The sequence below is a fragment of the Rhinoderma darwinii genome, chromosome 2, assembly GCF_050947455.1.
Source record: "Rhinoderma darwinii isolate aRhiDar2 chromosome 2, aRhiDar2.hap1, whole genome shotgun sequence".
Taxonomy (NCBI): domain Eukaryota; kingdom Metazoa; phylum Chordata; class Amphibia; order Anura; family Rhinodermatidae; genus Rhinoderma; species Rhinoderma darwinii.
The window spans coordinates 474,989,723-475,001,961 of record NC_134688.1 but is presented as its reverse complement, the minus strand read 5'-3'; positions in this window follow the sequence as shown (position 1 = coordinate 475,001,961).

Sequence of the window (12,239 nt, the reverse complement as noted above, 5' to 3'; positions counted from 1 at the left end):
GACGGTTTGGACCTTTTACTACTGATCATCTGAATGAAGCCTCAACTAAACAACTGGGAAGTAGCCAACACCTCTTGACAAGCCACAATAGCGACCGCAACATCAGATCCATTAGTAAGAGGGAGTCCCCTCTTTCACTCCATCGCCACCCCCCGAATCAGACCGCGACGCGATCGTGGGGTGTCGATGGTTGTCATGTTAGCCTGGGGGCCTAATGAAGGCACAGGTACAAATTACAATCTACATAGGTATTGCAGTGTATTGTTCCCGAGGGGATTTCAAAAAGTATAAAATAGTTATATAAAGTTTCTAGTAATGCACAAAAATGTAAAAATATTAAAATAAAAAAAAATACTAATAATTCACTTAAAGGAATGTAAAAAATTTTAATAAATAGTAATTGGTATTGCCACATCCGTAAAAGTCGGAACTATTCTAATGTAACATTATAAAACCCACTCGGCGAATGCCAAAAATCAAACAGCCATATACCCAAAAATGGTACCACCAATAAGGGTTTGTTCACACGGGCTATTTTTGGCCATTTTTCATGCATTAAAAATCGGAAGCGGAACGCCTACAAACATCTGCCCATTAATTTAAATTGGAAATTCAGCGTTACGTTCAAACGGGGTGTTTTTTTACGTGGCCGTTTTGGAGCCGTTTTTTCATTGACTCTATAGGAAAACAGCTCCAAAAATGGCCGAAAAACACGAGTTGCTAAAAAAACGTCTGAAAATCAGGCCGTTGAAAACAGCTCCGTATTATCAGACGTTTTCTATTTAGCGTGTGAACATACCCTCAGAAGTAAAGCTTTTCAAGCCCTCACACCGCTCCATCGACAGAAAAATAAAAAAGTTCTGGATCTCGTATGGCGACACAAATCTATTTCCTTTTTGATCAAATAGTTTTTTCTTTTTAAAAACGATATAAATCTGTTATCACCATAAATCGTATTGACCCGCAGAATAAAGTTAATGTCATTTTTACCACATGGTTAACGCTGTAAAAACGAAATTCCCCCAAAAATGTCGAAATTGCAGTTTTTTTCTCATTACACCCCACAATTATTTTTCTTTCCAGTTTCTATGGTACATAAAATGGTGCATTAAAAAAAAATTACAATTCGTCCCGCAAAACAACAAGCCCCGATACGGCTCCGTTAACAGAAAAAAGCAAAAAGTTACGGCTTTTGTAAGGCAGGGAGGAGAAAATGAAAATTAAGAACTGAAAAATGACTGGGGTTAAGAATTATTTTAATTTTTATTATATCTATAACAGTTGTGCCTCAATTCACCGTAGAATTTATTTTAAGATTTGATGTGCCGTTCATTCTTGTGCCCTCTGAAGTGCTCGGCGCCTTCCTCTCTATGAACAGCTGTAAAGTCATCATGTCCCTCTACAAACTATCTTTAATGAAAGCCCAGAGCACTTATCTCAAGCGTTCTCCAGCAAGCCAAGTCATAACGAACAATTATCAACCGGGGACAAAAACATTCTTCTATCGAGCATGATAATATTGCTTTACATCGCTATCTAATGACTATGTGGAGAAGTGTAAATACCCCGGCATTACTGGATAAACACGTATCGCTATCACCAAATTGTAATTACTGTCTATTCACCCTATATAAAACTAATGGTTATATTAAATAGTGATGACTTACATCCCTAAGCTGTTATTAGAAACGAACTACTGCACATATCATCTGGGAATTGGCTGAGGATTGCCGGAGCTCGTTGGTATCAAGGACGTATGATTCCTAACATGTCCATTTGGATCTACGGGTCTCCTATCAGGGCACAAGTGCTCCCCTAACTTACCTCTCTGCTCATCTGACCTGATTGACTCCTTTATGATTCCAAGACTTCTCTTGAGCTGCACCTATTCTCTGGATTTCTCCTCTTCGCTTTAACTCCCCCCTGGTTTCCTATTTGCTTTGACTCCCCCCTGGTTTCCTATTTGCTTTGACTCCCCCCTGGTTTCCTATTTGCTTTGACTCCCCCTTGGTTTCCTCTTTAAACTATTTAGATACTTTCGCAAAACTTACCAACACTGCCCATTCACATTCTTTAAAATAAGATAAAAAGAAAGCACGGCACACATAGTGCCTCATACAATGGATATCGGGAACAAAAGTAGGAGTGCTTGAGTTTTGCTCACCTGATGATGTTGTGCTAGGAGCACAACATCCTGAAGTGCAGATAAAGGTGGAAAGGACTACAGCCCGGGGTTCAGATGGAAACCACCGGGATTCCGTTGTAATTTGAAGGGAATGGGAGGGAAAACCGGAATCCGATCTTGGCGCTGTCCCTCTTCTATAGCAGTGCTTGCTTGAAATAATCAGGTGGTAGAAAGCCCATGGACAAGATAAGATAATACAATTTGTTTTACTGGTCCAAGAATTTATTATAATGTTCAGATAGATACGCGTTTCGAAACCGGACAGGTCACTTCCTCAAAACATATGAGCAGTGTACTGCCCTCAGTGGTTCTTATAGCTGGACAGATCCTCATAAGGAGACTCTAGGTCATAGGTCACACTGTGCTACGATCTTAATTAAAATTAAACCACGGCGCGTTTTCATATGACAAAAACCCATAGTTTAGCCATCTAAAAGTAACACTTGATGAGCCGAGTTTGTGGTTTTCATTTATCGAAGTATTTTAAATATTTAATTATTGCATATATCCACATTGTCATAGCGTCCATACCCACCGTTATTAGAGGGTTTTTTTTTTTTTCATAGTCTCCATACCCACCCGTTATTAAATGTTTTTTTCCACTGCCTGTTTCTATCATTGTTGCTAATAGAGAAACATGTCTGTGTTTATGTATTCATTCATTTATTTACCATTTTATTACTTTGTAACCATCAACCAATTATAGTTCGTTGGTATTTTTTAATTAGGTCACAATGTGCTACGATCTTATGTCCTAGATCCTCCATATGGGGATCTGTCTAGCTATAAGAACCACTGAGGGCAGTGAGGAGACCGGTCCAGTCTCGAAACGCGTTGCTATCTAAACATTGTGATACATTTTTGGACCAGTAAGCCAAATTGTAGTATCTTATCTTTTCCATGGGCTTTCTACCAACCCATTATTTCAAGCCAGCACCGCTATAGAAGAGGGACAGCGCCAAGATCGGATTCAAGTTTTTCCTTCCATTCTCTTCATTCACTTTCTTAGGTGGACACAAGAAAGGGGCTCTGTTCCCAATTCATGACAAGCAGGGGGCACACTGAACTGACTGTTGCAATTTAACATTGGTGGTTAAGGGTCTACGAACATTTCTTCTTGCTGAACACTATGGGATTAGAGAAAATATAACAAATCATACAAACAATATACAGTATATATTTAAATGTCGGATAAAAACTTTTCCCAAACCTACATGTATGTGCCCTTTTTATCCAATTTCCCCAGCCCGATAACAATTCAAAAAGATGTACGATGGGTGCGACCAGTCCGTTTTGTACCCGGACTGAAACCACACCCCTGTCGGACCCCCAAGGGTGACCTTTTTGCTGTTAATACAGAATTGCCAACCCTAACTACCTGATTCCTATTAGAAAACTCAATGACCAGTTGCATAATTCCGATGACATGTTTGTAAGCATAGTCAGGATGAAGAATGAGTGCTGTTTGTCACAGGGTCCCTGGATAGTGAGACTATCATAGGTTCTTCAGAGGATAGTGTAATCCCACTGTGTCACCAAAGGATTTGACGTAGGGCTGAACCGGGGAGTCTAAGGGGGCCCCAGGTATTCACCCTTTAACCCCTATACAGAAATATGGAGTTGATGCTGGGAAAACCCAGGTCTCTACCGCCAGAGTAATCTCCTTTGGCGACGGCCAATGTAAACAGGCGTAGTACTAAATCAGTAGACCGTATGCAGGGTCAGGTATAACATAGGTCAGGGCAGGCGGCACACGGGCAAAGGTTTGTCATAGGCCACTAACAAGACGTCAAGGCAGGCGGCAGGCAGGAATTGTCAAGGTACAGGCAGAGGTCAATCATAGGAAATCCAACTAAGAAAACACAGGGAATCTCTAGACACGCTAAGAGAAACCTAATTGTTCAGTCAATGAGTTCAGGGAAGGGAAAACCTCTTAAACCCAATGAAAGCTCTGTATATATCTAGGCGCATGCTGGCCCTTTAAGACAGGGAGAGTCAGCGCATGCACGCAACAGAAGATGCAGGAGCCAGACCAGAAGGTGGGCACTGAAGGCATGGAAGGCCGCCAAAAACCGAGACAACAGGAGAGGAGTGGCGCTGGCCAGGAGCGAGAAAGCGCCGGGAACTGGTAAGCACACAGCGGCAGTGGTCAGCGACTGCCATTACACCGCTAGTTAAAGAGGAGCACAAAAAAGCTCAAATTCAGTGAGAGGGCATGAGTCTGAATCTTTTGGGGCAGACATATATGACTCTAATAAGAAGAAACTTGGGGCTGCACTGATAAGAGGGGGAATGTGGTTGGAATTGAAGAGATAGCAAAGGAGCAAGGAGGAAACTGGCTCAGAGCCTATACCTGCCCAAGATTGTCCCGGTCCTCCTTTCCCCATTATGGGGGTGATGGTGGCTTGAACCTGGACCATGAGAGACCCCATGTTGAATTTTGCTCTGTGGCTTCCTCTTGCTTATGGTATGTAGGACCTTAAGTGCACCGGTTCTCCATGTTGGAGGAGGATATGCTAAACTTGGAAACATAATAAGGGAGTTTGAAGGACAGTGGCAGGAGTGAGAAGATAAAATGTATTATAAAATCTATGACTTTTACAAGAGCGAGAACTGAAAACACATGAACCTCGTTGCCTTTTGACTATTCTCCAGTGGAAAAAAAATGACAGTCTATGTCTGTTTCAAAGGACATATCTTCTCCAGTCAATCCAGACAAAGGAATCGAAAGGCTAATGACCGTCACCCGTGTTCAGATATTCTTCTGCCAAAGTGAAGCAGATATAAGGATATCATTCTGGTAGATACTGGGAGAGAAGTATTAGAGGAGACCCGTCTGTTTTCAAAGCTGAAGTAAATATAAAGACCTTTCAACAAAAAGACACGAAGAGGATCAAAAATGCCATTTAACCAGCAGGCTTCCCTATGAGGGGACATAATATACACTTTCCTCCTGTTACCCGGAGTGCTTTTTGACCTATATACCTTTATATAACAGATCTAATGCAGTTGTGAAGAACATAGTATAACTTCTGAATGCTGGGTAGAACGTCTTCTGTGAGGTCATTATATCAAACTTTCAAAAAAAAAAAAAAAGTCTATTAAAAAAAAATAAGCTCTAGAATTGAGCAAATCTTTAAAGGAAAACTGATATATTGTGATATGACTAGTGCAGAACCTCAGGGGCGGAGCATGGCTCAAGACATGAAACAGTGTATCAGTTTTTCTTAGTGATCAGATTCTTAGGCAATCACTTAGACATGAGACAGGTGACAGAATTCAAAATCACCACGATGATCGTTTGCTTAGATTTGCCAAATGTGCCAATTACCCAGATATGTATGAATTACCCAGTGCGACCTTATGGTCATCATATTTGTCATTACTATAGAGTAATGTATTGGCATAACAATTGGTACTCAGCTGGCCCCAGGATTTTGGTGCCCTAAACTGGTTCTATGATTGATTCTCTGGATTACAGCTAGCGGAAGTGAAACCAGACACAATGGAAATGGGGTGGAGGTACGGTTTCTGTAGGTAACAGAGAATCAATATCAGGATAAATCAGTAGGGGGGTGAACAATAAGCCGGAAACCATGAGAAAGAAGTCAAGTGTCAATAACGGAGGTCAGGCAGAACTGGGTAGATGTTTCAGTAGAGAATCCGTAAAGTAGTCAGGAAAGGTGGGACACATTAGGTCAAATTCAGAATAGGGTATAAACACCCATAGCTCTGCATGTGCGCCAACCGGAATTGCTGCCCGACCAGCCAAGAGACTTTTTTCTCTGCACTTGGGTTCATGTCTTTTTTTTTCCCTGCCGGGTCGTTGTTATCCCAGACTTGCCTCCAGGCTTACTTTGGGGATGGGCATGAACTTCCATAAGCCAATGAACGAGACGACCTCTCCTTGTAAACCCTGCTATAGAATACCACTCTGCTTCCTTGTGTAACTTACCACTTTCCTAAGGTCTTCATTTCTGGTTGTGTGTCTAACCTCACACCACTCACTGTTGTCAATGGGGCTCATAATCTAATACACTAGGGCAAATTTTATAAGAAGTCAATTAACCTATCGGGATATTTTTAAAGTATGGCAGTAAACCAGAGCACCTGAAGGAATCCCACCAAACAATGACAGAACATACAAACGCCGTATAGATGTTGCCTTTTGTTGAATTTGAACCCAGAATGCCAGTGCTGCAAGTCCACAGTGCTAAGCCCTGAGCCATCCGTCAGCTGACACCTGAGCCATCCGTCAGCTGACACCTGAGCCATCCGTCCGCTGACCCCTGAGCCATCCGTCCGCTGACCCCTGCAAGTCCACAGTGCTAACCCCTGAGCCATCCGTCAGCTGACCCCTGAGCTATCCGTCAGCTGACCCCTGAGCCATCCGTCAGCTGACCCCTGAGCCATCCCTCAGTTATTGCTATAGGAAAATCCAAAGGAAACATAGACCAGGATATATTTCCTTTCTTATATGTGTTAAAGGTGAGTAAATGGGGAATACATAAACTTTTCCTACTGTCTAGCCCTAAACCAAATCCTAAAAATTGTGTTATTTTCAATTATTCCCATACCTTTACGGATACATTAGGTACCAGTTAGCCTGGTGTATTACAGAATCTTCCCCTTATCTTCTTGGAATTTTTTTTTAAATTCAAATAACATTAAAGGGGATGTCCAGTACTAGACAAATGATGACCTATCCACCGGATAGGTCATCAGTATATGATCGGTGTGGGTCCGACACCCGGACCCCGCACCGATCAGCTGCTCTGGCTGCTTCCGGCACTGGACATACATGCTGGAAGCAGATGGCTCCGGTCACGGAATAGCAGCCAAGTGAATAGGAGCAGAGCAGCAGTTCTGCAGAACTTGCATACCCCTGAAAACATCAGGCGCCTGGAGGCAGCCGGAGCAGCTGATCGGTGCCGGGTCTGGGTGTCGGACCCGCACGGATCATATACTGATGACCTATACTGTGGATAGGTCATCAGTTGTAGGTCGTGGAAACTTTTTTAACTTCAGATAAGCCACCTCAATGCATTGCAATCTGATACCAGGTAGATACAGTGAAGGAAATAAGTATTTGATCCCTTGCTGATTTTGTAAGTTTGCCCACTGTCAAACACATGAACAGTCTAGAATTTTTAGGCTAGGTTAATTTTACCAGTGAGAGGTAGATTATATAAAAAAAAACAGAAAATCACATTGTCAAAATGATATATATTTATTTGCATTGTGCACAGAGGAATAAGTATTTGATCCCCGACCAACCATTAAGAGTTCAGCCTCCTCCAGACCAGTTACACGCTCCAAATCAACTTGGTGCCTGCATTATAGACAGCTCTTACATGGTCAACTGTATAAAAGACTCCTGTCCACAGACTCAATGAATCAGTCTGACTCCAACCTCTACAACATGGGCAAGACCAAAGAGCTTTCTAAGGATGTCAGGGACAAGATCATAGACCTGCACAAGGCTGGAATGGGCTACAAAACCATAAGTAAGACGCTGGGTGAGAAGGAGACAACTGTTGGTGCAATAGTAAGAAAATGGAAGACATACAAAATGACTGTCAATCGATATCGATCTGGGGCTCCATGCAAAATCTCACCTCGTGGGGTATCCTTGATCCTGAGGAAGGTGAGAGCTCAGCCGAAAACTACACGGGGGGAACATGTTAATGATCTCAAGGCAGCTGGGACCACAGTCACCAAGAAAACCATTGGTAACACATTACGCCGTAATGGATTAAAATCCTGCAGTGCCCGCAAGATCCCCCTGCTCAAGAAGGCACATGTACAGGCCCGTCTGAAGTTTGCAAATGAACATCTGGATGATTTTGAGAGTGATTGGGAGAAGGTGCTGTGGTCAGATGAGACTAAAATTGAGCTCTTTGGCATTAAATCAACTCGCCGTGTTTGGAGGAAGAGAAATGCTGCCTATGACCCAAAGAACACCGTCCCCACTGTCAAGCATGGAGGTGGAAACATTATGTTTTGGGGGTGTTTCTCTGCTAAGGGCACAGGACTACTTCACCGCATCAATGGGAGAATGGATGGAGCCATGTACCGTCAAATCCTGAGTGACAACCTCCTTCCCTCCACCAGGACATTAAAAATGGCTTGTGGCTGGGTCTTCCAGCACGACAATGACCCGAAACATACAGCCAAGGCAACAAAGCAGTGGCTCAAAAAGAAGCACATTAAGGTCATGGAGTGGCCTAGCCAGTCTCCAAACCTTAATCCCATCGAAAACTTATGGAGGGAGCTGAAGATCCGAGTTGCCAAGCGACAGCCTCAAAATCTTAATGATTTACAGATGATCTGCAAAGAGGAGTGGGCCAAAATTCCATCTAACATGTGTGCAAACCTCATCATCAACTACCAAAAACGTCTGACTGCTGTGCTTGCCAACAAGGGTTTTGCCACCAAGTATTAAGTCTTGTTTGCCAAAGGGATCAAATACTTATTTCTCTCTGCACAATGCAAATAAATATATATAATTTTGACAATGTGATTTTCAGTTTTTTTTATATATAATCTATCTCTCACTGGTAAAATTAACCTAGCCTAAAAATTCTAGACTGTTCATGTCTTAGACAGTGGGCAAACTTACAAAATCAGCAAGGGATCAAATACTTATTTCCTTCACTGTAGCTGTCGTCCTGGCACCTGCTATATCATCTCTTTTATATAATGAACTGTTGGAACAAAACATGTTCGGGATTTTCTAACTCTATTTCCTTCGTTTGACGAATGTAACAGAATAATGAAGAAGACGTCAGCTTTGAACATGATATTTGCTGACATCTGATGATATTTACTGTTGTGTCATAAGTTATTATATCAAATTATCCGATCCCATCCGCTTATTACCGTAAGACAAAAGAAGCGGTAATAATAATATTACGAGGCTCGACGCAAACACTTCAGCTTCAACCTTTACATAATTGTCATTTATACTCGATTCCCACCAAGATGAATGTGAATGTCAAATGAGATCACTGGGTACTAAAATAAACATTTCATAAGTAGCTGCTTTTTTATTTTTCGAAATTGATGGCTATTTATTAACCCCTAGACGCACCAGGACGTCCATGTGTGGGGGCTTGAAGTATAGCGCGAGCTCACTCACAGAGACCACTCAATACGCTGCGAATGTCAGTTGTGCATTATAGCTGACATGTCACATTAACGACCAGAAACAGGGAGAACTATGATCCTGGCCATTTTTGCGCTTTGATGCCGCGGTCAATAGCATCTAAGCCACTAGAAAGAATGGAACGGCCCTCTCTGACAGCCCATTGGACCCCCCCCCCCCCGGACGAGCTTGCATGGTATTCATGGCAGGCGGGGGCTTTTTTTTCTCGCCTCTGTTAAGCCCTGACTTTGGCAGGGCATAGAAGAAGTTTGTAAAAATGACAATACACTCACGATCGCTAGTTCAACCCCTTTAAGGGGACTTAAAAATAGTAAATAACGTTTTTTGTAGTGAATAAAAAAAGTAATTAAAACTTTAAAAAATAAATGTTTTCCTCTAAAGTAATGTCAAAAAATCAAAAACAAAAAATTGGTATCGCCACTTTTGTTAAAGTCTGGACTATTACAATATAACATTATTTAACATGCACGGTGAACGTTGGGAAAAAAGAAATGTTGAAACTACAGAATCAATGTTTTTGTGTCATCTCAGCGCTCAAAATTTGTTTGTATAACAAGTGATCAGAGTTGTATGTACCAAAAAATGACACCAATAAAAACTACAGCTCGTCCTGCAAAAAAAACACAAAAAACCTCAATCGATAACAAATATTAAGTTATGTATCTCAGAATATGGCAACAAATTAAATTTTTTTTAACAGTTTCTTCATTGTAAAAGCAGTAAAACATAATAAAAAATACATCATTTTGGTAACCCCAAAATCGACCAGCAAATTACAGCCAAGCTGTCAATTGTACCACATGGTAAAAGACGTAAAAAACAAAGCCACAAAAACAATGGAGGAATCCATTTTTTTTCCAATTCCACCCCACAAAAAAAATAGTTTACAAAAAAAAACGGCTCCAAACTGTGGGTCTTATGGTGTTCTGTGCAGACGGGCTTTTTTTTTACGCGCCGCTGCCTCAAAGAAGTGCAGGACACTTCTTGGGACGTAATAGGAGCCGTTTTTCATTGACTCCAATGAAGAACAGCTCCAATTACGTCCGTAAAAGACGCAGCGAAAAACGCCTGCACTTGTCAAAACGTCTGAAATTCAGGAGCTGTTTTCGCCTGAAAACCGCTCCGTCATTTCAGACGTAATTGGCGTTGCCGTGTGAACATACCCTAATAAGAATAGTGCTCTCAGGATTACAATGGGGTACAATGCCTGATAAATTTGGCACATATTGCTAGACATGTTGGACTCTTTACTCTTTTTTTATGCCACCTCTTGGTCAACGTAGTTTATCAGCATTTAAATCTGCACGCTGGTAATCAATTTGACTTACATTACGAGCCACCCACATTTTTTTTTGTCACTTTTCGAAACTGTTGAGGATGGTGCAAAAAGTGTCTGAAACACAATGTTTTTGGCGCATGGCAATTACTACAATATTTACGTATATTTACTGTCAGTATGTTGATGCATTTTGCTTAATAAATATCACCCAATGTTTTTGGGTTTTTACTGTCCACTCAACTTTGGAATCAAGTGGAAGCCAAAACTTTTTTTAAAGAATGAATGAAGGATATATAATGTAAAGGTCTTGTTTACCGCTTGACTTCAGAGTCTAGAACCTTCTAAAAACTGGGAAAAAAACAAACCAGATGATGTCCAATTAAAAAACATTCCGACGTTGTCTCGCCATACTTTCTGTCTTATTTATTTCTATTTCTTAACAAATAATTAGCTGCCATTGAAACTTAATTACTTTTACTAACAAAAGGCAGAAACCTTTAGATCACGCGAATCAAAACACATTTGTGTGGGGAAAAATAACTTCAAGGATTAGAAACGAGCTCAGAATACCAAATTGTGTTGAGGATCTGGCAGTCAGCATCTAGTTATAAATAATTGTGTTGTTATATCAGGGTTTCTTATCATGTAATTATTTATATACTGTTTAAGCCAAAAATTAAGATGACATTTTGATGTCCACAGTCAGACAGAATCATGGGTTGCAAGGTGTATGAAAGTGGTGGAAGCCATTGGTTTAGCTGATCCCTAATCCCGAGCATGAAACCGGAGCTTTGGCTGGGGTACTATATCTTAGGTCTTGTTCACACAGTGCAGATTTGCTGCAGATTTTGTATGCATTTTTAAAGCCAAAACCCAAATTGAATCCAAGAGTGCAGACCTATAAGGCTTTTCTTTATATATTTCTTCTGTTTAGGTTCCATTTCTGGTTTTGGCTGGACAAAAACTTGTAAAATCTGCAGCAAATCTGCACTGTGTGAACAAGGTCTAAGTTGTAGAGCAGGTCCTCTCTGTAAAACACAGAAAAAAGGTTCAACCGCTGCTTTGAGAATGGTGCTGAACTACACCTGAACTAGTCCGGAATAGATGCAAGCTAGATTGACCTATGGGTTTGCCACCTGCCCGCTATTCAGATAGTGACCATAATACTTCAGCAACAAGTTTTGAGTGGCTGGGGAAGCTGTTTGCTCTATGTCAATGATCCCCAACCTGTTGCTCTCCAGCTGTTATAATACTACAACTCCCAGCATGCCCTGACATCCTGTCATTATCAGGGCTTTCTGGAAGTTGTCGTTTTGCAACAACTAGAAAGTAACGGTTTGAGGATCACTGCTAATTTCTTTTTTTCTTCTTGTATTTTCAAGATTTTCTTTCTAAGACATGTATATTTGTGGTGCTGCAGGCTTAGAGCTCGGTGGGCATTCCCTGTGAAGTTATCTCTCCACCTCAATATGCTTTATCCTGTGTGGCTACGTCTCCTTCCCCTTCCCCTGCTCACACTGCCGTGGATTTTCTAATTTTTGGGGATTTTTGTTTAGTAAATGAAGCTCTAGATTCTTCTTAAGGATATTTCACCTCTCTACTGCTCA